General features: G+C 52.3%; 1 protein-coding gene across 7 annotated transcripts in view; it reads right to left on the reverse strand.

The window, feature by feature from the left end:
- LOC149339394 (poly(rC)-binding protein 3-like) overlaps positions 1-25,251 on the reverse strand; it is a 313,316-nt gene that overhangs the window by 250,814 nt on the left and 37,251 nt on the right. The window contains exon 1 of one of the 7 annotated variants that reach the window (XM_089548170.1): positions 1,919-1,937. The exons of the other annotated variants lie outside the window; for them this stretch is intronic. The gene's annotated coding sequence lies outside the window, so the exon portion shown is untranslated. Of the gene's footprint in view, positions 1-1,918; positions 1,938-25,251 lie in introns of those variants that run through there. 7 annotated transcript variants of the gene reach the window in all.

A 25,251-nucleotide genomic window follows, 5' to 3' on the forward strand; every position in this document is an offset into this window, starting at 1 on the left:
TTTATTAACACGCACTTAACGTCTGAAAGAAAACCGGAAACCTCGCCGGTGAGACGAATAAAAAAAAAAAGAAAAAGAGCAGTAGTTCCCGTCGTGCTGACAAAGCCAGAAAACTCTGGCGAAAGCCACTTCGCGTCGGACTTCTTGACGCTATACTCAACGGCATTCCACGCCATTAAGAGCCGCGTCAGCCAAACTCCTACCGCGCTCGTCGGTCACGCATCGACGTCCACTGCTGAACAGCACTTGCTGCTCGCCGAGGAACGACGTGGACTCGGAGAGGAAGGAACACAGGACTCCACAGGCATCACGAAAAACAGGCTGCAGGTCACCACCAATTCAGCGCCAACAGCAATACGATAAAAAAAAAATAATACATACAGGGCTGATCGACCCACCGCAGCAGTGAAGGCGTTCTCCCCACCTCCTTTTCGTTTCCTCTTACCGAACACACTCTCCATACAAGAGGCGGGAAAAAAATACCGAAGTAAAATACAGGCTGCCATTAACTCCTTTTCGCGCCGGCCACAGCCCGCTGACGAAGCCGCGGCCGGCGCTAATCCGCCTATTTCCGACCGAAACGCGCCTCCACCTGCGCTGATGCTTCAATGCGCGCACGAGTGCCAAGTTTTCGCCCGGGCCCCGGCTCCGAACGCGAGAAGGCCTCGCCGCCACTGAAAGGAACTCGTCGGGCGCTGCAGCCGTTTCGCCAACAACGCACAAGCCCCGAGAAAAACGCAAGAAAAATACAACGCAACGCCACGGAAGGAGAACGCAGCGTCGGCGGAACAGAAAGCAATCCAACAAGCTCACTGCCAGTGCAGCGAGACCGGAGGAGACGGAGAAAAGATACGATGAAGGAAGGGGGAGGGGATGGGGGCGCGGGAAGAAAAACCCCAAGAAAAGCGGAAACAAGGAAAAGCGAAGACACAGAACAAAGAAATGCGCGGCGGTAGTGCGCCGCGGCCCCACGTAATGCCGACGGACGAGCGGCCATTTGCGGGCAAGGGGTGCTCAATAATTCAGGCCCCCTTCTCCGCGTTTACTACCTGCGCCCGCAAGCTCACCTGTAAGTAACTAAGCGGATAGGGCGGCCGCCAGCGCGCGCACAGGGCCGCGCAGTTGCTAACTAGGTACAGACGCTCACTGGCGGCGCTCCTGTAGGCAGCCCTCTTGCACTATCTCTCTCTCCCTTTCTCTCTCTCTCTGCCTCATTGCCATTGCACAGTGGTGCTCGTTCATTTTCTGGCCGTGCGCTTGATACATCTGACCCGTCCTTCTCTCTCTCTCGTTACAGAGACCCTCTGCGAGGCATCCGCGTGTTCCGGTAAGTCCGAGCACGGCGGCCACAAGCAAAGAAACGGACGTAATCGCGTTGCGGGGCAGCGGCGTACTGGAGGCGGTGCTACACACGCCGCCCCGCCGAGTAAAAAGACACGTCTCCGCGCGGAGCAGCGAAAGGACGAAGTGGCGCCCCCTCGTCTAAAGCCCCAAATGAGAAGAAAGGAGCGAGCGGCTCCTCATTCAGTATTCAAAGGACCAAACAAAAGGACAAGCTCGTTCGTCCTCAAGCCAAGCTACGCGCAGGATTACTGAAGCCTAAGTCGCTCCCCTTCCAGGCGAGTATACATGCTCGCGCATGAACGAAAGAGCGAACGAGAAGATGCCGAAGGAAGTGACAAGACGCGGCGCCGCGGTTCAAAATGAAGTTGGGCCGGCCCGGCTCACAGCGCGAGCCATGACAAGCCGACGTGCGCCTTGTTCTACGGAGAGAGGGGGGCTTAATCAGCACCGCCGGCACGTGCACAGTGTATGGAAGCGCGCTCAGGAGAATTACGAAACTATGCTCCGAATAGCAGATGCACGCTCGGTAGAGCAAACACTGCTCGGCTTCGTACAGCAAATAAAACGAACACGCCTGCGCGTGCAAGAAGCGCTAGTATATTACAGAACAGCGGCTCGAATAACGAGAAGAGCTGTTAGTCTTGCTTTGCGAGTGGCTGGAAGACTGCACCCTAATGGAAGGAAAAGAGGAACGCTCATCACTTGCCTGTTACACTGAAAAAAATTAAGAAATAAGTCTAGTGACAACCAAGCTTAGGCGATACATCACAGACGTAGCTGAGAGCCGCTCTGTGCTGATAATAAAACCACGAAGCAACCATTATGAAATTAGCAGCGCACGCTGAGGCATTAAGACAGACGGCTTCTTGATCTTTTCCCTGAAAATGTCGGGCTTAGCTAAGGATGCGCGAATACTCCCTTCCCTTCCGTCGCGAACACGCTATATAATCTACAGTTGCGTAAGTTCATGCTCACTGAAGTAGAATGGATAGTTGGGCTAGTTGGTATATTTGTTTTATTTTGGGCAGCAAACAGCGCGAACGGACGAAATACAGAACAGGAAACACACAATTTTTACTTTAAAAAAACATTTATAACTTACAATCACATGACCTAATAGCTCCAGCGCACATTCCTCTCTTTCCTGTAATCTTTTAACATTTCCGGCCAATTAACAAAAAGGGTGAAAAAATTTACATCTCCGACACTTACTCTCTCTTTCTTCGCTAGCAGTCCACGTCTATCTGACTGTGCTACCAGCAGACCAAGAAACTGGCTGCACAGCGGCAAAATGCGTCTTTCCCGAAAAAAAGATCCGACAAAACCATGAGCATATTTGGAAAGCGCATTTTGCCCATCCAGGCGCCGCGATCGCAACCAAAACTCCTATCAACGAAATCAGTCGCGATTAAACCGCCAATGAACTAGCCTGAATCCAGTACTGCTTTGCTACCTATTTAAGAGACACCTTGCAGTTGACAAACCCGTGCATTCGGTGAGTCAGTGCTCAACACAGCGTCAGACCGCGAAAAGCCTTGCGTCCGGCTGCTGTTCCCCAGACTATTTCAGGCACTGAATCATGCGCCAAAACTTAAACCCCAAAGAACAGCTCGATATCTAGGCACACAACCAGACACTCTAAGCATCCATGAAATCTATCAGTGCGTAAAAATAAAAATAAAAACGCCCTCACCGAAAAAAACGACAAATCTAACCAGATACGACCACCGGTGTTGCACAAACAGCTCATCCCAGCGCGTACTCAGCAGTTGTACACCGACAAAGGCAATTTTTTTTTAAAACGCAACCCTTTTTTTTTTCACTCTCGCAGAAGCCCCGCCGCTACGCGGTCAGCGCAAGAAAAAAATAAATAAATAAAAATAACAAATCCCACCATCCAAATGTGTCGCGCAACATTTGTCAAAGGAGAGCGCGCTTCACGGGAACCAGCGACACAAAGGGAATCACGCTGGACTCAGCGCCTAAAAGCAGTGTAAATCTTTTTCCGCAATAACGTTTACGAGTGGGAGACCATTACGGTTGCAGATTTCGCTCCAAGCACGCGACAGTGATTCAGACTGACGCTCACACAAAAAAAAGACGAAAACGAAACTCAAAGCGAGATTAAATAAAAAAAAGTGAAACGAGGCCAGCAGGGAGAAGCCACCCAAAAATAAAGTGTGTGTGCGTGTGTGTGTGTGTGTGTGTGTGTGAGGGGGGGTCTGAAAAGTATCAAATGCGTGACATACACACACACGTAAAGCGAGGAAAAAAAGCTCGCGGCAATTACTCTTCAGAATAAATGAACATTTAGCGGTCGGTAACGTGTCTTCAAAGGGACGCGACTGGGCACCGGGCGAAAAATAAAACGGGTGAGCTGTAAGGTAAAACCTACGAAACGACGCTGAGCTATATGCGTACGAGATGGACTAACGCGTGAAAAATTGCTCTTCCGAGGGGGGAGGACATTAGAAACGGCACCCTGGCGCGCAGTCCAACGAGAAAAAAAAAAAGCAACAGTGTAGCGCGCATTTTTTTGAATAGTAATAGGGCGCTCTCGACCGCCGGCCAAATACGTATCGTCGCACGCGTTCGCCGTCACGCGGACTTCACTTTTCGCGAGCCGGCTACGTATAACGTGCGTAATATATATATGCATTCCATTACAACTTTCGGCGCGGAAGATTTCTCCCTATTAAAGGAACGCATCGAAGAGAAAAAGGGATACAGAAAGAGGAAGCAGAGAGTGAATAAATGAAGCGGCACGAAACAAACAAACACAAAAATCCCGCCGTACGTTCAGCGGTCGCGCGCGTTACCTTGGAGTCACCCCTTTACGCACGGCCGCCTGCTTTTTGCGTCGTCTGCTGTGCATATCGCCGAGGACGACGCGAGAAAAAAAAAATCAAAGAAAAAAAAAGACGCGAGGAAACAAAGAGGAAATGTGCTCCGGTTCGAGCTGCTCTCAAAACTTACACTGCGCTCACCGAGAGAGCAAACAGAGAAAGCACACCCCCAAACGTCACCTCCCGTTCGAACCTCCTTTTTTCGCATACGTCAAAAAAGGATAAATACAGACGAAAATACAAAAGTGGAGCACCAGAAACGAACACAGGAGAAGGAGGAAGGTTGGGAGTGTTCGGAGACGGGGGTAAAGCGCGAGGAGCGACAGCAGACGTCTCGAAGATTGATAGCCGGTATCCCGAAAAGTACTTCGATTCCGCTCACAACTCGTAAATATCACTCGCAGTTTCATTCCTCCCCCTCACCCTTCTCGTTCTTCGGGCAAGAAACGTACCTCTCCATATTTTCGTTTTATTCTTTTTTTTTCTCCCGTTCCGCTGCCGCACCGACGTCTCTTCCCCTTTCTACCCCTATATCTCTCTCCGCGCTTCCACCCCCCTCTGCCCGTTCTCAGCCCGTTCCTCAACTCTTCCTTTTCTTCTGCATTCCCATCCTTCCTTCCTTCTGGCTTACCTCACTCGTTGGCTGACGTCAAGATAATTTTTTCTTTTGTTTTTTTTTCTTCCTCCAGACACGACAGGTGGGTGGAGCGGCCGGATGATCGGGGAAAAAAGTTAAAAAGTAGGAAAAAGACGGGGGGGGGGGGGGGGGGGGGGGAGAGGTGGAAGAAGTAAGGCGGCGGAAAGAACGGAGGGACGCCCTTTCACTGGCAGCGCGCGTACGCGCGCGCGCGCGCTATGCTAATGTGACGGCGCCCACATTCCTTTCACAAATCCGCTCGCTCAGCGACGTCCATAATTCACGAACCGCGACAAATGTTCCCGTTCCCTCGTCCGCAAACAGTGGCGGCGCTGGACGCCAACCGAAATCGCTTTCCAGCGCAATGCGCACCAAAGGAGAAAAAAAAAAAGAGAGAGAACAACGCAACGCCACACAAGACGGGGAAAAGAACGGCGAGGAACAGAGACAAAAGATAAAAAAAAATAAAGGTAAATTCCGACAGATCGCTCATCGCTGCCCGTTGTCCACATGCTTCTTGTTGCTGTTCGGTTCTGCTTTTGCAAGCGAGCGTGCGAGCGACCTGCAGAACGAGGCTATACGCCACCGCCTTTAGACAGGTGCTGTGTCAGAAGATAGTTAGTTAGTTAATTAGTTTATGGGGTTTAACGTCCCAAAGCGACTCAGGCTATGAGAGACGCCGTAGTGGAGGGCTCCGGACAATTTCGACCACCTGGGGTTCTTTAACGTGCACTGCCATCGCACAGTACGCCGGCCTCTAAAATTTCTCCTTCAAAGAAATTCAACCGCCGCGGCCGGGATCGAACCCGCGTCTTTCGGGTCAGCAGCACAGCACCATAACCACTGAGCCACCGCGGCGGCGCTGTGTCAGAAGATTACAACGGCGCGAAGCAACAGCAGGCAGCTATCCCTGTCCCAAGGCAACGAGAGGAAGGCACGTTGAAGCAAAAGGGACGACGTGACTCTCTTTGGCCGCTCAGTACCTGGCTTCACAGGCTTACATTATTTCGTGTCTTCACGAAAGTTCATTTAGTTCCGCTGTTTTACACCCAAAGGCAATCGCAAAACTGATTAAATCGAAACCAGGGCTCCTCGCTTCTGGGAAATCAATATCAAATGAAACAAGGAGTCGCGAAACGTAGCGAGCGCGGAGGCTGCCAGCTGAAGGGAGGATTAATTTTATACAGGTGCGAATCAAAGTTTCAAGGCTGCTAGAACTTTACTTGGAGCAAGGGAGGTACATTAAGAAGTGAGAGAAACTATAAAGGCGGCGACGTGTGCAATATGGCGTGGACAAAGAGACTCAGAGTGCGTGAAAAATATGAAGTTCACGCAAAAAAAAAAGAGAAAACAGTGAAGCCTATCAGCGCGAGCAACGAAGAAGGAGTCGACTTAAGCGCTAACAAAGGAGGCGAGAACAGGAGCACGAAAGGTCGCCCCTGTCAGAAAGACAAACGAAGGGGTCGAGACGTGCCATAAACGTTTCCATTGTTCTGAACTGACTGCCACCCCACAAAGAAACGAAAACAGAAAAAAAAAGCACAGCCGGGGAACACAAGTCCACCTGGGCAGGGTCAAAAGTTTTTCGATAAACCACTTGTCGCGCGGAGAATTAATGGCGAGAAAAAGGCGCGAGAAAGTGAAAAAACAAAAAATAGGGATGAAATAACTCGGACAGCCGTGCCCAAAAGGGGAGCTCGGTAATGCGGAAGGTGGGTAACGGAAGCACCTTTCCTTAATCGTTTTTTTTTTCTTCTTCAACTAACAAGCAGAACCTTTGCCACGGAGTTTCCGACGCGTGTCTCCTAATAACGCGCGTCCGACATCTACACTTTCCTGCAGCTGCACTTCAAGGGGGCATGTTTTCAATTTTCGCTGTATAGTTCGAACTCGTTTCGAGGCGAGAACTCCCTAAACCGCGTCCTCCCCCCCTCCCCTTCCCCACTCCCCAAACTAGCGGGATAGTTGCACCGTGAGTAATTGGCCCCTCGCACGGAAAAGAGGAGAGAAGCTCAAAAAAACATAAACAAAGCCTGGAGCACGCCAGCGCGTTAGTCCTGGCCCCTTCTTTCCAACTCACGATCCGTCCACCTTCCTAAGAACAAGGTAAATCTTAAAGAAAAAAAATAGAAATCGAACGCTAGGTTTCCTTTCGCACCTATACACCCTCCCTCCTTCTTCGCCCCAGCTCCTTCTAAGTTTCCCGTTAGCCGAAGAACAGCCGGGAGAAGGGGCTGTACCTGGCACGGCAGAAGGACACACCTAATACGTGAGCGCCGGCGGGCCACGCAGGTCGCTAATCAATACGAAAAAAAAAAAAGAAAGAACAAGCAGCACAAGGAGGAGCGTGCTCTGCGCGGGGTCATACTGCACAGCGCCTCCTTGCCCGCCCCATAAATATAATGGGCGTCGTCGTCCGGAGCCCGTTCAAATGGAGTAACGATGTCTGCCTATTGTTGAACTTTCGCCATCAATGTTAGATGAGAGCCCACCTCTGGATACAGATTTGGCCCGGACCGAGCACACTTTGTCTTTCTTATTTTTTTTTTCGTCCTCCACTCTTTCCTTCTTTCTCTCTACGCTCTTCGGCCCCGCCGTATTTCCTTCCTGCCCGCGCGACAAACGCGGCGCCCCAAGTTTCCGTTCCGGCCTTTGTGCCGCGAAGTTGTCGCCCTCTCTCTTAAAACTTTCTGCTCGTCTTTTTTTTTTTTGTTTCCTTTTCCAGCGTGTTGGCAATGGAGGTGCGCGGCGATCGGCAACTCACACGTACAAGATCCAGAGAGACAGCCAACGTTAATGACTCTGAAGCCTGCCAACAATAAAGGAGGAGAAAGGTATAAACACAGCTCGCAAGATGTATCAGTCTCGAGGCGCAACGGCCTGAAGCAGTAAAAAAAAAAAATGAAAACAGGAGTAGAAAAATTTCGTGAAGGGCGAAACTTGTTCGAGGCCTGCTGTCGCGTGGAAAAGCTGAGATGTGCGCGTAGTGTTCAATCAGCTACAACGGGAATCATTGTTACTAAACCCCCAAGACAAAAAAGATTATCAAAAGCCCCATCAGCACTGCCAGATAAGCGAAGTTAATTTCACCGCCGTCCGTGCGCGTATCATGGAACAGATACCAATATCTGAGTTCCCCCCTCCCGCATAGTGCCCCTTTAGATCTACAGCAAGAACCGGGATGCAAAATGACTTCCCCAATGTCGCGTCCCGTGAAGTTAGGACGGCGGATAGAAGAATTCATTGACCGACAAGCGCTAAAGCGTTACTGGAGCACGGAACTGGACACAAATCGCGCATAAAACGACAGAAAGAGATGCCAAAATAAAACCCATGTTTGATGCGGCCTTCAGTGAAGAAGCAGGAACTTCAACCTAGCTTTCACCTGCGCATTCACAAACAGGAATAAAGCCGCCGCGGTGGCTCAGTGGTTATGGTGCTCGGCTGCTGACCCGAAAGACGCGGGTTTGATCCCGGCCACGGCGGTTGAATTTCTTTGGAGGAGAAATTCTAGAGGCCCGTGTACTGTGCGATGTCAGTGCACGCTAAAGAACCCCAGGTGGTCGAAATTTCCGGAGCCCTTACGGCGTCTCTCATAGCTTAGTCGCTTTGGGACGTTAAACCCCATAAACCAAACCAAACCAAACCAAAGAGGAATAGAGAAGACCTTAAGGAACAACGAGTAGAAGAAAAGCAGGAAAGACTTAGTAATGGAGAGTCCGAAATGTCAAGGACGCCGCGAGGCAATCATCCACGGTAGCACGCAACCCGTTAAAGCAGAAGCGCGACACCGCACGCGACATCGGTGACACGCTTGGCACGGAAGTAAAAATGAAGACAAAAATTGGCTGACGCTCACCTCAGCTGAGCCAGGATATACAGAGCGAAGGCTATGTTAATTATGGTTAGACACGGTTTAACTTTGGTTCATCTTTATTTTTTCACGACTTCAGCGACAGCAAATTGTTTAAGCGAGAGCTAATCACGTGTCGCGTCACGTGGCACAAGTGTAAGAGCGAGCGTCGAGAGCGGCGGTCGGCGCAGCGGCCGGTGCAGCGGCGAACGTGACAGCCAAGCGCAAGAGCGAATCACGTGACACATCACATGTCACAACTGGCGAGGAGGAGCGGCGAGCAGCAGCCAGCGCAGCGGCGGACGTCACTGCCAAGCTCACAGTTATGGCGTCTATGAAGAAGATCGAGACACCAGCCACGCGCTATTTCGCACATGCGGCGCGCCTCCCGTTAGAGGTCAAATCTAAGCGCCAGATGACCTTCAGGCTCAGCATGGGAGTAGAGGTTTCGCTTCAAAATTCCGCACGCAACAATTTAGTCGAATCGATTACCGGATGAAAGTTACTGGCTTCCGAGTACACTACGATCATGGCCATAGAAATTTTTCTGAAGACGGTGGAGAGACACGTCAAATGAGCGAAAACGTCGGGTCAATCCGATTAACAGCTGCGGTCAGATTGGTTTGGTTTGGTTTATGGGGTTTAATGTCCCAAAGCGACTAACGCTATGAGAGACGCCGTAGTGGAGGGCTCCGGAAATTTCGACCACCTGGGACTCTTTAACGTGCACTGACATCGCACAGTACACGGGCCTCTAGAATTTCTCCTCCAAAGAATTTCAACCGCCGCGGCCGGGATCGAACCCGCGTCTTTCGGGTCAGCAGATTGGTCGAAGACAAAATTACAAAGCAAGTGGATGACGCCCGCCAATAGCTTCATACAAAAACTTCCCTTAGCCGATCGCTGATCAACCAGAGTACACCGCGTCGAATTGCATATCAGAAAAACACACTTTTCCTCCCTTTTGCTTGTGTTCGCTGTCTGAAAAGCTCATTCAGGTTACAACCACCGCTGTCAAGGTCGGCCGGCAGCGCACCGAGTGAGCAATTAAGACAGCGTGTCCGCGCCGTGCACAAAAACACGGGTCTCTCTGCCAACTTTGCGAATTGCTGGAGACGCGCACGCGCGGGCGAAGAGAAAAAACCCAAACCGCTTTCTGGCAGACAGCAGCGGCTGTGGTCACGTAACTAAAAAGCAGGAACCAGGAAGACGCGGTCTGTTTCCCAAGAAACAAACCCACGCGCGCGCACGCATTCACGGGGCAGCGGGCCGACTTCGCCGCTCAACGATTCACAGAGGCGCGCACAAATGGCTCCTGAACGGCGCAATGCCATAAAAGCGTCGGGGAATACGAGCGCAGATGATATAAGCGCCCGGAACGGCTTCAAAGAGAAAACAATAAAAGGTGGCAGACGCTAAGAGTGTCTGACCAGCTGCAACGAAGAACGGTGAAGCCAAGCCGCAGAACACGGCGCGCGAGGAGGCTAAAAGAAAAGAAGGCAAATTAGGCTATGCATTCGGAAAGCACGGGTCAGAAATTAGACGCGCAATAATAATAATAATAATAATAATAATAATAATAATAATAATAATAATAATAATAATAATAATAATAATAATTACTGGATTGCACTTAGGTCTGCTTAAGAGGGAAATGCGAGTCTTTTCCTTTCCCCTCTCTCATCCTCCCAAATTCATTTCCCACGACCTTCAAGGGACCCGAACCCTCGACCTTCGCGAAACTCGAACACGACCTTTTTTGCTATCGCTATCATCACCATCACTGGTTGGTTTGGTTTCTGGGGTTTTTTAACGTCCCAAAGCGACTCAGGCTATGAGAGACGCCGTAGTATCATCACCACTATCATCATCATCGCTATCACCAACTACCGCAATCAGAACTGGTGAACGAGGACCCCAGTGACGTCACAGAGGCCAGGTTCCGGCGGCACAATTTTCCGGACACTCGCGGCGTCAACACAGCCATCAATTCCTCTCGAATTAATAATAATAATAATAATAATAATAATAATAATAATAATAATAATAGAGAAGGATGGCTGATGCTTTGGATAGCGCAAGCGCGCACACCCAACGCCTGCAAGCGGCATAACGACACAGCCGAGGCCAGCGACGGGCTCCGCACGTACACTGTAGTCGTGGGAAATTCGAGAACGAGCGCATCCGCGCTCGTTGTCGCTGTCCGGCTCATTTGACAGCAGCAAGTGCGCACGCTCGCTTTGGTTGGCAGAACCGCGACGCGTAGTGCAAGCTACCTCGTCCCTCTCTCCCTCGATGTCTTTTTCACCCGTCAGTTACGCCTGTTCGCGCACCGGAAGACGTTTTAAAAAGCAAACGCCAAGACAAACGCTGGACGGTAACAGTAGCCGGGTGGACAGGCGCAGCAGCCTCCGCAATACAGTTCAACACCGTTATAACGAAGCTGAAGAACTTCGTTATAGCCGTAACTTCGTTATAGCCCTGGCACTAAGCTAGAAGCTGGTGGAACCAAGCGCCGGCGGATGCTACGCAGACGTGTGACAGCGAGGGAAGCTGCACGCGACCTTGCATATAAGGCGGAAAGAGGAAGCAGATTAATAAAGGCTGCACCGGAAGTAAAATCGCCAACCAGACGCTGCCGTCAGGGCATGACGTCAGCGCACCGCCGCAGATGAAGACGCGCTAAAGTCTCCGAGAAACAAACAGTAAAAAAAGAAAGCAAGAACTTTCGCCTCGTTGAAGCGGGCGCACACGCCAGCGGCAGCGGCGTGAACTCGGGCGCGAACGGTGTACTCGGCTTCCACCAGATGGTACCAGCTTGGTCGCGTTGAACGCGCTAACGACGAAAAACGGGCGCGAAAGCGGGAGCAATAAAAGCGCGCGTCAACACGAGGCCAACCTATCGGAAAGCGGAGACCAGTTGCTTCCGGCATGTGCACCAGCAGGAGCGGTTAAGGGCGCGTCACGGGCGACAGGGGTGTGTGTACCGAGAGCCCGGGCGGGCAACGAGGGCGACCCGAGCGCAACAGGGCGTGACGGGGCGAGAGCGCGGCTTCTCACTCCTCACGCGTCATCAGCGTCTTCCGACCCGTTGACACGCGCGACACCACCCGGCGAGGGAAAAGACAAACCTAACCATAACTCACAGCAGCAGCAGGAGAAACCTCCGCGCTCAAACATCTCGCGACAGCGTCGCGTCCGCGGCCTCGACACCGAGCCGGGAGGGGGGGGGGGGGGGGGGGGGGGGGGGGGGGAAGCACCTGTGACACCTGCTCCCCCGTGAAGTTCGCCCCAGGTGATCAGGTGATTAAACGGGGAATAAAAAAAAAAACGACGCCGGTTGTAAAAGACTTTCGCCAGCGAGGCTCCAATTGCACCCGCTGTCACAAGGTGCCGGCCGGCGCCTAAGGTAGCGGTTCTCGACTCTACGCAACAACGAGCCGAGGCGTGAGGGTCAGAGAACGGAGGAAAGGGAGGAGAAGTACGTAGACGTAAGAAGAACGGTCCAGCCCGGGTGTATGTGCGCGTGTCTTCGAGCGAGTGCCAACAGCGGAGGAGGGGGAGGGGAAGAAGCCAGGGAGACGGCGGCGGTGGGCCGAGGCGATAAACAAAAGCGAACGCCAGGTGGCCCGGCGTCGGCTCGTTTACGAGTGACGTCGTAATGCGGGAGGGGATGGAAGCGGCGATATCCAACTTTCAGGCCGCCGTCTTGCGCGGAAGGTAATAGCTGTCGTAAACGGGGCCGCCCGCCATGGCGCCAAAGGCAGCGCGCGGTCTCTTCTCAGAGCGCTTTCGATGGCACGCGCGCTGCTCCACACCTACAACCCCCCCCCCCCCCCCCCCCCCCCCTCTCCCACTCTCAAACACACACATTTACCTGCCCTCACCCCTGCATGTACCCGTAACGCTGGAGACGGAGCATCACCTAGCGACAATACGCCATGCTGCGCAGACGCACGCATGGCAGCGTGGTGGAGACCCCGGGTCTTAACGAGCGCTTTTACAGTCCACACGCGTGACGGGACACCGGGAAAGCTCCGCTGGTCACTGCAGCCTGGTCCACTTTGGGCCACTTTCGCTACAGGATATATGACAAACTGCCAGCAGGCAAAGTATGAAAGAGAGCGCGTTTTGTTACGAAACAGATTCACAACAGCGCTACGGAACGAGGACAGAAGGAACACGAAAAACACAGGACGGGCGCTGACTATTAAGAATGAACCAACTAGCCCACACCAGAATCCTCTTGTTACGAAAGTCAGCCATCCACGTCACGCAACGGCTCTGTTGCGCAATTACACTAACGATAATGACCCTAATATTCGCGACATGGGTGTCAAGTAAATCCCGGTTCAGCCGATCTCCAGATACCCGTCGCCAACAACGGGTCGGGTGAACAGCGACTATGTAGTCACCCAGCGTAATCCTCGCCTTTTATACGTTACACTCCACTCCTTTCTAATATGACGAGTGCGTTGCGAAAATTATCCGGCTGTCTCTTCTCATGCCGGAGCTGTATCTGTAACCGCTACCAAAAAGAACCAAAATGATATACTCCAACGACCAACTACATTCCCCGTGTTCCTCCTCCACATCGTCCTTCAATCTTCCACAGACAGTCGTCAATGTCGTACCGAGAGGAAAGCATTCACCTTCCCCCCATTCCGCGTCCGCGCAGTTTCCCCGTACCACCGAAGAGAGGGGAAGCGCTCAGCTCGACGTTTCCCCTTCGCAAAAACCATATTCCGGAGGCACCGCCGAGGCAGCTGTCGTCGTGGCCGGAGGCTATTAACGCCAAAGCCAGCGAAGACGAAGCGGCCGCAGCAGCAGAGGAGGGAGCTGAAGCACGGGCGAGGTGCGTCCGCGAGCGCTATTCCATCTCGGCCTCGCTTTCGGCCCTGCCCGGCCGGGAAAACGTCGAGGCAAGGCGCTTCCCCTCGTCTTCAGCGAGGGACAAGCCGCCTACGGATCCGGCGATGACGACGACGACGAGCCGACGCCGCAGCAGACGCCAGAGGCAGCAGCGGGGTTTGCTTCGCAGCGGGGGAAAATGAGCGCAGCAGCCTCTCGTCCTCGGCCCAACTGTCCGACTCGGGAGCCCCGTCTCCTCCGCCCCCCTTCATCGCGAGATTGGCGAGAGCGGCAGACATTGGACGCGACAAGGGACGCCGCCGCCGCTGCTGCTGCCGTCGATGACGCTGCCGCGAGGGGGGGAAGCGAACGCGCATTTCTCGGCGGCGGGAACGAAGATCGAGGCGCCCGCATACCGCACGCACCCGCGTACAACAGGCGCGCTCGCGTTCCTGCGCGTTCATTGCAAAATTGTACACGTGCACCTTTCGGAATGAGCACAGAAGTGTGTACGGGAAGGTGGCAATGATAGCAAGCCTCCCCGACGGCCGATACCAATGGACGCCTAGAAAGTCGCTGCGAACACCTATTTGCATTTAAATTCGGCAAGTTTTTCAAACCGCAAAAAGCGCCGTCCATTTTATTTTCTATCGCGCTAATACCATCCAACTGCGCTCCAGCACTTAAAAGATGCGTAAGGTATTTACACAAAGTGTAATAGCAATGATACGGATACGTAACCTTCCACGCAAAAGCGTCCTCACCGCATCAGCACACTCCACCCAAGCAACCCCTTACAAAAATCTGTGATGAGTGTCTGATAAAAAGTCAATGATTTCAGACATCATACTCATCAGGTATTTCTGATGACTTCTGAGTTGAGTTTCTGATGCAATGGTGATGAAAATTGGCCACCAATTTTCTGATTAAGACGTGATGTGTGTTTTTCTGTTGAGATTCTCATGAATTTATTTTGCAGGCATGCTGAATTCATGATGCATTTCTGATTGGTTTATGATGCATTGAAACCAGTGTCCTGCCCCCCCCCCCCCAACCAGAAAAAAAAAAAAAAAAAGTCGCGAATTCTATTTTTTACCGGCTCTTTAACATCACACAGAATCCGCTACGGTGAAACAGTCTTACGTGTAATGTAAACATCCACTAGACTATGTGCTACTTTCGCCGAAACGTGGTACAGCCCAGGACCGTAATCTGCCATTCATTGCTGCAAACAGGTTACATCAACTCTGAAAGGAGCAAGTAACAATATCAAGAGAAAAGGGCATCATAAACTTCCACACCGGTACACTCACCTTTCTGTACTTCATAGCGCTGGCTGATGCTTATATAGTGCCAATAAAACGCCCCCTAAGAAGTGCTAGTTAGGAGCTGTCAATAAGTTGAGTTTTGCAGGATAATATTGGCATCATATACGGAATTTCCGGCAGTTGCAAATGAAAAGATTTAACTACAAAGTTCTGTTAGTTGATGTGCATCATTGCTCCACGAGAAATTTAAAAGAGCGCCTCGGGCGATGCTTGAAAAAGATACTGCTCTGATGTCTTCACGCATCAGAAAAACTACCTTTTTTTTTTCATCAGGAAAGTTCATGCAAAAACACATCAAGAATTTATGTTGTCACTTCGGTCCCTAAAAGTTAAGGCAAAAATTAACCAAGCATTTATGATGTCAATCTTGTACAGAAAGTTAATGCAAAAACTCATTAACAATTTATGATGTCGGGCTGATGTGTAAACACAACATATGCGGCCTTTGTGATTAATTTCTGATGACTCACCACGATTATATCATAACGATATCAGAAATTCAAAATCCATTTTTGTAAGGGACAGCAGCAGCAGCCGCAGCCTAACTACCATCCAGTGCAAGTCAAAGGCATCTCTCATATCACTAATTTACCCTGTCCCGTACCGACTGCGGCCACCTTATCCCAGCAAATTTCTTAACCTCATCAGTCCAACTGACTATCTGCCGCCCCTCTGCTACAATCACGTTCTCTAGGAATTTAGTCCGTTGCCCCTAACGACCAGCGGTTACCTTGCCTTCGCATTGCATGCCCTGCCCACGCCCATTTATAGCCCAGAGCACGACACAAAGCAAACAGGAACCTTGACGGTGTATAGCTTCCACTTGACATAGGCCATGCTATCTACCGGACCTAGCAACAAAGTGGCGCCGGCATGCAGCGCTGCCAGGCCACGGACTGAAACTGTCCTCGAGAGTGCACGAGCGCACGACTCTTCCTCCCTTGAGAGCATAGCCGATGGGGAAAATCGGCACGCCTATTCACCTTCGTAGGCACGCGCACGAAACCTCCATAAGTTGCGCTCCACGTATGTGAACTGATTACAACACAATGTAGAGGGGAATGGGAGAAAAAGAGGCAACGAATATACAACGCCGGTTTTGTGACTACAGCCCGAAATGCCTTCAGTGAGACGACAGCGACGCTCTGTCGAGTTGATCAGCATCCTGGCGGTCAACGTACGCATCAACAGCATGCATGCCCTCACAACAGTCCTGCAACCAGCATGACCGACGACGTGATAAAGTGCTTATTGCGCACGCAAGTAAAACAGGGGCAAACGTTTTCCCCGCCTCCTGCTCTACAGATCCACCTAACCACCCCTTTCGCACAACAGCCATACGCGTCCTCAGTGAGCGCAGTGAAATCGGTGTACTGAGAGGAATAAATGTGAGCTGACGCCACCATGGCGGTCGCAACACGCGCGCGGCTTAAACGAGTTACGCGACCATTCCCGTCATTTTTTAAGCCGCCCACGGGGACGCCAGCGCGCAAATTCTTGTCCTCGTATCTAAACTCGCCTGCAGACATCGAAACGGCTCTCGGCGATCGTGAACGTAAAGCGCCCCACCTGCGGGAACATACATCGAAACGACCCAGAGAGACACATCTGCGCTGTTTACAGCGAGGACAGCTATAGCATCCGGCGATATGTTGCAACCTCAGCAACCGGCGTCGTCGCGCGAACAATCGACGCACGACGAACTCCAGAACTGCGCGCGCTATACGCGGGAAAGCACGGCCTGGGAGCCTCAGCCGGCCATCGCGACGACATCGACGATGCCAGTAGCAGCAGTAGCAAAGCGGCAGAAAGCGCACGCGACGAGGTCGGACGGCGGGTCGCTCCGGGACGCCCGCCGCGGCCTCCCTTGCACCCGGAGTCCCTGGAGCGCAATCTTGGAGGCGTCGGACGCCGTTGACGCAGCAACTCGAAGGACGCTCGCGAGCGCAGTGGAGGAGGCCCCGGTCCAGGGACCATATATCGGCTGATGCCGCCGAGGCTTGCATTTTGCAAAGCGTCTCGGGGGGACACCCAGCTCTCGACACTCGCCGTCTCTGGCAGGAGAGGCGAGCGCGCGCGAGAGAGCAAATCGCACCCCTGATTGAGACAAAAGAGGCGCGAGAAGACTGCCGTTTAGCTCCCGCCCGTCGAATCGGCCAGCGGCCACGTGCCCGCCGCATTCCGTCTGTCTCCCTCTCTTTCCGGACGAGAGTGCGAGCACAAAATACGAACGAGAAACTGCCGCGGATGGCGTAAAGAACGACCCTCGAAACGACCGTCGGCAGATACAACTCCCGCAGGAAGACGGAGTCCCGAATGTTCCTAGCGGCGCAAAGTTAGCGCGCGCACTTCGTTGGCCCCGCTAACTCAGGCGAACGCACGATAGATAAAAGGAGAAGTAAAGAAAATAACAGATACTGCGAGCATCTTCGCACTGCGCATTCGAAGTGTATGCTGCAGGGCCAGGAATCCCGAAGACAATGCGTGAACATGAGCTGCATGCAAGGCGAGGACGCCTGCAATTGCCTTTAATGTGCCTAGGCATGATGTACACAAAGGGTAACAATACCGGAGGATACCGAACGGGTCTCGGTGGATTAACTAAATGCAGCGACACGAGAGCCATACAAAACACTCTCTCACCAGCACTCTGGTCTTTCGCATGCTCGCAGCCAATCAATAAATATCAATAAGCAATCGATCAGCCAATGTGCCTGAAATCCTTGTGACATCTATCATTGTCAGAAGCATTCCGACCTCAAGCCAACGTATTCGTGCTCCGCGAAAAGCCGGGTCGTTCATAACGAACATTATGCAGCAAAGGGCGAAATCTTTCGTCGACATTCGCTGCATGACAGCGGATTCCGAATGAATTCGTGTTTTTACGATAGTTGAAACTGCCTCGGACATTCGTCGTAGAATCCACAATATTGGTGCACGTTGACATTCTTTAGCCTTTCTATGCCCTTCTGTCCCTCCGCGGTGGTTCGCTCAGAGGTTAGGGAGGTCAGATAGCGGGCAGGAACATCCGGGTTCGATTCCGGCCGCGGGGGCCGCGTTTCGATCGATGGAGGCGACACCAAATGTGCTGCGCGATGTCAGTGCACGTTAAAGAACCCCGAGTGGTCTAAATAAATCCGGTGCTCTCCACTACAGCGTCCCTCATAGTCCGTGTGTCGTTTCGAGACGCTAAACCTCACAGTTAAATTTTTTAGTACCTGCCAAATGACTCACTAAGCTTTACCCGAGATCTCATGGCTACCTCCATTCGTTGGGGCCCACTAGCTGACAGCCTGCGACTACGCTCGCGAAACATCGCGAGCGTTGCTAAAACATCGTTACCCCTGCTTTTCCGCAGTCCGCTGCGTGCAGATAGCCCAACACGCCGCACCTTATTTAGACCATCATTCAAGGTGATATTAGCGCCACATTCTTCATGAAGCACCATGAAATCATGCGCTTTCACCAGAGTACTCTGTTTAACTAACCTCGCGAGGCATGCCTCAACTCGTACTGCACCATGAACGAGCCTAAAATCCGAGTTCCAGTGACACGCACCAGAGATGTCCACCTTTTAGAGCGCAGCTCTTTGGCGTCCGTTCCTGGGTTTCGCGTCGGCGTCGGCGTCGTCCTCGTAACCAGCTCCGCCCCCAATGTCACGCTTTTCAATTGGTCGAAATGCTCGTGACGTCACAGTGCGCGAATTTCAAATGGGGCCAATTGTACTTTGGCTAGTAACCATGCAACCAATCAAAGGGATCGTATAGTGATGCTGCAACTAAGTTGGACTGAGTTTAGTTAATTGCTTAATTAATAAATTAGCCTAATTAATATAGAGGAGAATGAAGAGTGAGTGAGTGAAGAAACTCTATTTCCGCCAGAAGAAGACCCGTGCCCCTCCGGGTCCGCACGCAGGCGTCCGGGGAGGGGCAGCGTCGCAGCTGGAAGACTAGCAACGGTATAGTCGCGCAGCTTCTGCTGCCAGGCGGGTAGCGTATCGTTGTATGCTAAGGTCGGCACTTCTGAGTATGGTCTCCCATTCCTCTGCATTATTGATTCTGCCATATCCTGGGGCACTGGGGCATCTCCATAGTATGTGTTCGAGTGTAGCGATATGCCCGCAGAACTCGCACACCTCCGCATCCTCCCTCGTGTCACCTCCTGTCCAGCTCCTCCAGAGCGGGGATGCGAAGTTTCTAGCTTGGAGTCTTCTCCAGTCATAGGCCTCAGCCGAGCTAAGCGATCTATCCGGAGGAGGATAGATCCTTTTGTTCTTTTTCTGAATGTCTGTGATGCTATTAAAGGTATTGGTTTCCTCTTTAGTGCTGAATTCGTATGAGGTGTCCACGGCTCCCCGGGGTAAAGAGGAGCGGGCGAGCCTGTGGGCGGCCTCGTTTCCAACCAGACCCGAGTGGGCTGGGGTCCAGATAATTTGAATATTGTGGGCTGGGATAAAGTCTTTTAGATATTTAGCCGCCATTTCGTGGATGCGTCCCTTGCTGTAATTTCTAATTGCGGCTTTGCAGTCGCTTACTACGTATTTGGTACCTGGCTGAGTTAGAGCGATCGCTATTGCAACCTCCTCCGCCACAAGGGGTTTTAAGTCAAGGTGTCTTACAACGCGTAACGTTCTGCCTGAATCCCCGACGGCTACGGAGACGGTGTCTCCTAGCGTGCCTACCGCGGCATCAGTGTAGGCCACGGTTCCCTGTGGCATCTTGCCTAGCTTAGCAGTCAGCTGTGCGACCCTGCTTTTCCTTCTGCCTTTGTCGTGGATGGGATGCATGTTTCTAGGTATGGGAGCGATAATAAGATGCTCTCTTATTTCTCTTCCCAGATCTGTTCTGGTGTTCACTGTGCTATCTACGATTGCCCATTTCGCTAGCTCTAGGTATTTCCTTCCTGCGGGTGTGGATGTTAGCCTTTCGATTTGCGATGTTCTAACCGCTTCAGTCAGTTCTCTCCAATTGTTATGCAGGCCCATTTTCTCCAGTATATCATTGGACGTGGAAATGGGCAGCCCTAGCGCTCGTTTGACACATTTTCTGATGATTGTGTCTAATGCCTTTTCTTCGGTTTTGTTTATTTTCAGGAATGGGGTTGCGTAGCATATCCTGCTAACGATGAAGGCCTGCGTGAGTCTTAGTTTGCTGGACTCAGAGTCCTTCCCCCCTTCTAGATACCTTTCTGAAGGCTCTGACGACAAGTTCAGCTTGCGCTTTGAGCTTGTCTAGCGTACTTTTGTTTTTCCCTTTTCTGTTAATATACATGCCTAGGATTCTTATTTCCTCGACAATTGGTATCGTTCTATTTTCAAGTGTAACCTCGATTGCCGGTATCCTTTGACTGCGCTTGCTCATTGCTACAAATAGCTCCGACTTTTGCGGAGAGCAGCTGAGACCCACGCATTTCGCATGCTCGTTAATGATATCCGCTGCCTTCTGTAGCTTTTCTTTCATTTCTGATTCGCCTCCTTTGTTTAGCCAGACAGGTCAGAAGAAAAGAAAAGAAAGACGCGCGCCGCAGCGACAACAGCGTCCGCGGAAGGAGACGCTGCTGAAAAAAAACAGATAAGTACGAAGCCGCGTTCCCTCCACCACCACGCACTTCCCCATTCAGTAAGACGTTGCTCGTTTCATATACGTTGTGTCGAACATCCGAGACAGTTCCAACAATTGACAGGTTAATGACAGAACACGATGGATAGAAATACAATAATATAAATATGAAATAGCCTAATTAACCTTTCTAGTTAGACCGCATAAATCAATAAAACCGAGAACGAAATTGGTCGAGTTGGGGAATCGAACCAGGGTCTCCGGAGTGCGATACGAGCACGCTAGCCACTCCGTAATGCCAGCTGAATGGTTTGGAATGAACAAAGGCGCGTCTAGCTAATACGGCGTCTTCGTTCACTCCCATCTTCCCCCTTTCCCTTACGGCGATGTGCAGGTGTCCCCCCCAGATATGCGAGAGATACATTTCCTTTCCTCAAAAAAAAATTTACCGTCCAGCAAGGCGTACAGCCGAATTGGCGATGGCGTTCTGTGGACTCCCTGGCAGCGTTGCAAGACGCTGTCGCGTTCCACTCTTACAGGCGAAGCTTAACATGTTAACCACACATCAGTAACACACGCAGACAGCCAATGGACGCGTCATTCGCTGGCAGCACTTGATTCATCATTCACAACCACATTCTTAACGTACGCTCCCTTGCCGCACACGCCAAGGACGTACACCACGATCACATTCTGCGCCATTCCTCTGTACTTTGCTTTGCTGAAACCTGGATGGATCCCGAAGAGCCTCTCGAAATCATAGATTTCCTATACTGCTCTGGTGCTCGCAGAGACCACAACAGAGCGGCGGGAGTCGCTATCTACTTGCGCACAGGTCTCTCTGCAATACCAGTCGAAATGTTTGCCACGTCACATGAAGTTGGCGAACTGTGCGCCGCAAAGTTGGCCAACGGCTTGCTGGTAGTAGCTGCCTACTTCGCCCCTACCGCACTCACGAAAGACGTCGTGAACTTCCTGCAACTCGCATTAACCGTCCATCGATCCACACCGATGTTAGTAGTGGGGGACTTTAATGTTGACATAAAGACAAACAGCAATTTCCTAACACTTATGCGGGAGAACATCCCGTTCCTCTCGCTCGTAACGCGTCCCACGGCTGTGACAACCTCGCGAGGCACTTGTATAGATCTCGTCTTTGAGAATCAAGCATTGGTGTACCAAGTCGAACATATATCAGTCTATTTCTCCGACCACAAAGCTTCCTTCATGACTGTCAAGAACTGTTAGTGGAGTCTTTGTTAAAGGAATACGTGTGAAAAAATAAAAAAAAATTCTGTGATAGCGCATACATGTGTTGCTCGATTTCTTTGCCTCAATCTATCGAAAAGGTGAAACAGCTTATTTGCTGCGCTCAAATTTCGCATAAGGAAGTAACGTAATCGTCGGTAATTTTTTCCCTAAGCAACGAATCGGCTCTCGGCGCAAAGCCGCCTCCAGGTGCGACACGACGAATAACGAGAGAAACACTGCCTTAAACCGCAATTGCCTTCGCGGCAGCGTAAATGACCTGCCAAACTACACAGCAGCGAGGCACTTTTCCGGTAACACGAATCTAGAATCAGTTTCCAAACGCCAGTACATTTCTTGGCCTCGACGACGACGGGGAAATAACGTCCACCAACACCCGTCATTCACGTGCTCCAGAAAGGACCCCTGGCGTGCACAGCTAAGAAAACAGGTGGCACACTATCAGCAAGCTGTGTAAACTTGGGGGAGCGAGCCCTGCAATTTCGCACGGTTAATCGACGTCGCGTTCATATATCGCGGACTGCAAAGGAAAGAAACTGAGAACCCCAGTGTTTGGCAGTCACACTGGCGGGATATCCGGAGCCGTGACAGCGTTTATGCAAAGGAAGGGGGGCGAGGAGGGAGAGGGCAAAATGCCTACTTTCTTCTGCGCCTGCTCCTCTCTCCAGAGCGGCGCGCGCGCGCGCCCCCTATAAGGGCGTAAATATTCATCGCTCCGAGATCGCGTCGGGCCTCCTTTATTATGCAGACAGGCGAGCAGCTCCTGCACTCATGAGAATATCGGTCGTCTAGTTATGCTCCTTTTTTTTTTCTCCTCGTGCCTCGCGAAAAACGGCGAGGAACGCCCGTCGGCAAGGTCTACTACCACGTCCCCTGATCACTCATCTTCAATCGACCCAAAGCAAGGGCCCGGCATCCGCGAACGCTCCAAGACCAAGGGAAGGTGTATGGGGGGAAGAGTCGCTGGGCGCTTCTCGTCATCTCAGTGTGGGCGGACACGACGCTAATGACAATCTTGATTGCCGACGACGTTATCGATCGAGCCCCCGAGTGGGGACAACGCGGTAGAAGACAGCGCCCGCGTGCAAGCCAAATCTAGTAACTGAACGCCCAGTTTGGCCGAGCACGAGAAAAAAAATGAAGAAAGGGAAAACATTTAAGTCAGCCTCCGGCGACCGGCACCGCCGATCGCGACGCCTTGCATTCAGCGTTACCGTTTCTTCTTCCCAACCTCCCTCCACACAGCGGCTGGGGGCGAATTAAATTTCATCCGCGACCGAACCGTCGCCAAAGTCGGGCGTTTCCCACCGTCGGCGCCGCGCGAGCAGACAGCGCGTGTATATAGGAGCGCGCATGCATGAACATGAAGCCGGTTCGGCGCACGGGCTTACCGCAGTCGCTGACGGGGGGCCGATGCGCCTGCTGCTTCCTCAGTTGCCGCGGTTGACCTGGTTAGCTTTGCCTGCAGCACGGGGGAGGCCACACACGGAGGGGAGGAGAGCGGGGGTAGAGAGTGGCGGGGGGGGGGGGGGGAGAGAGGAGGAAGAGAGAAAAAAAGAAAAGAATAGTCACACACACACGCAAAAACACGCGCTCCAGTGGCACACAGGACACACGCGACTCGTCGTAGCCGCTTAGGCAACAGAGCAGGCAGCATCTCGCAACCAGGGCACCGTTCCGACCCTGGGTCCACAACGGCAGGTGCGCAGAAGCGTGGGCGGAGGAAAGCGAAGCAGGGCGCGCTGCGAAGAGCGCGTACTACACAAAGTTGCAATTAACGCCAGCGGGAGCTTAGTCGGCGCCGATAAGCGAGTCCGAAAGCGTACAAAAGCTGAGGTAACCAGCGAGCGCCCCCTCATCCGTGAAACCGCAGCTAGTACTCACTCCTCCTCTTTTCTTTTTTTTTTTTTGTATACCGCGTAACAACGATCAAAGAAGACACCCCCCAAATACCACCGCGATGGAGTAAGGCTCTCGGTCGGCATCGCCGCATAAAACCCCTGAAGCGAAACTCTCTCTTCCCATTCCTATCGCCGTAAAAGAAAAAGTTCGGCGCTAGCGACGAGCAATTCGTCGCACACAGACGGTACGAGCGGCAGACGACAGTGGACGCAGCGCCATCTCTGAACGCTTGGTAAACCAGCGCCACGCCGCAGCCATCGCAGCGGATTTGGTTTGGTTGGGTTTAGTTCATGGGCGTCCGGAGGGGGGGGCAAGGGGGGGCGGCTGCACCCCCCTGGAAAATCACTCACTCGAACCGTGAGTGATGTCCGCACGCCAGGGGCGGTGGTGCGCTCAGCCAAAAGGGTAAAAGCAGCCCCGCTTCCACGCTTTGGGTCACATCTGCGAAATGCCGCGTCTGGGCGGGCGTCGTTCCGCCGTTTTCAAACCACGCCATCGTTAGCTCTACTAAAAGGCGACCTGTTGCAGACATACAGCGGCATCGGCGAGCATGTGTTTGAGCCTTCTTACGATCGGTGTCTGTTTCTTTGATCTCTAGAGAGATAGCGGCACGGAGGCAGACAGTGCACAGAGCATCTTGTTTTCGCCTTCGTCGCTCGCTATAATCAGGATACGTTCGTACGCCGGCCACCGATGAATTCTTCAGGAGGGAAGGACAAATCAGCCGTATCCACCCCCGCTTTGTCGGGCTGCTCAGGGTCAAGCGGGCGGTGGGTTGGCGCCGCAGCCGCCGCTCGCTGTCTCCTCCGATCCACGGGAGAGCGCAGTTCGGTAGAAGCGCCGCTTTCAGAATCTTCGGCAAAGGGGATTAGCTGCTTTTGTTCACGGCGACGCAGTCTCCAGAGGCGCCCCCACACCAGCGTTTCTTGCGTCTTCTCCGAAAACCAGCGCCTTTGGTCAACGCAGACCGATGGCGCCTGCCTGGCTCGCCTGTAACCTCTGGCTGGGTCTCAAATCACAACAGCGCCCATGTACTGTGCGTGTCAGTGCACGGTAAAGAGACCCAGACCAAGGTGGTCGACATTATCCGGAACTCTGTACTACTCCGTCCCTCATAGCCTGATGCGTTTTGGGGCTCTGAACCCCATAAAAACACAACAACAAATTTTCCGACCGGAGTGGCGAGTGTTCCTTCCCCTCGGAAGTCGCGCGGCGTTCCTTTCACCCCCCAAAGTGCGCATTCGGGGATATTGCGGCAAGTAAGCCCTTGCACGTGTGCGCGCCTCTGTGTTTGTGCTTCAGTGTTTTTAGTGGCCGGTTGTCAACGAAGGTCAGAACAACCAAGACAGCGGACGAGAAAACGACGAGCGGCGAGCAGTGTGTGTGCGGTTGCTCGACTGTGCGGATGCGCGAGCAAGATGGAGCGAGGTGTATGAAGCGGCGAGCGTGCATTTATCTTGTAAAGAAGTTTTTGTTGTATATATAGTTGTCTTTTGTTTTCAACGTACGCGTTCAACCGTTTTTCCATTCAATGTGTATGATGAGTATGCACCGAGAGCGTGTAGTGAAGCACAGAAATGAATTTATCGCCCGTGTAATTACACAATTCGCCCAGAAAAATCTGAGGCGCCTACAGTTGCTGTTCAAGGAAGACTGACTGAGT

Source organism: Amblyomma mixtum, chromosome 6 (assembly GCF_055824585.1).
Source record: "Amblyomma mixtum isolate Tamu chromosome 6, ASM5582458v1, whole genome shotgun sequence".
In the NCBI taxonomy this organism is placed as follows: domain Eukaryota; kingdom Metazoa; phylum Arthropoda; class Arachnida; order Ixodida; family Ixodidae; genus Amblyomma; species Amblyomma mixtum.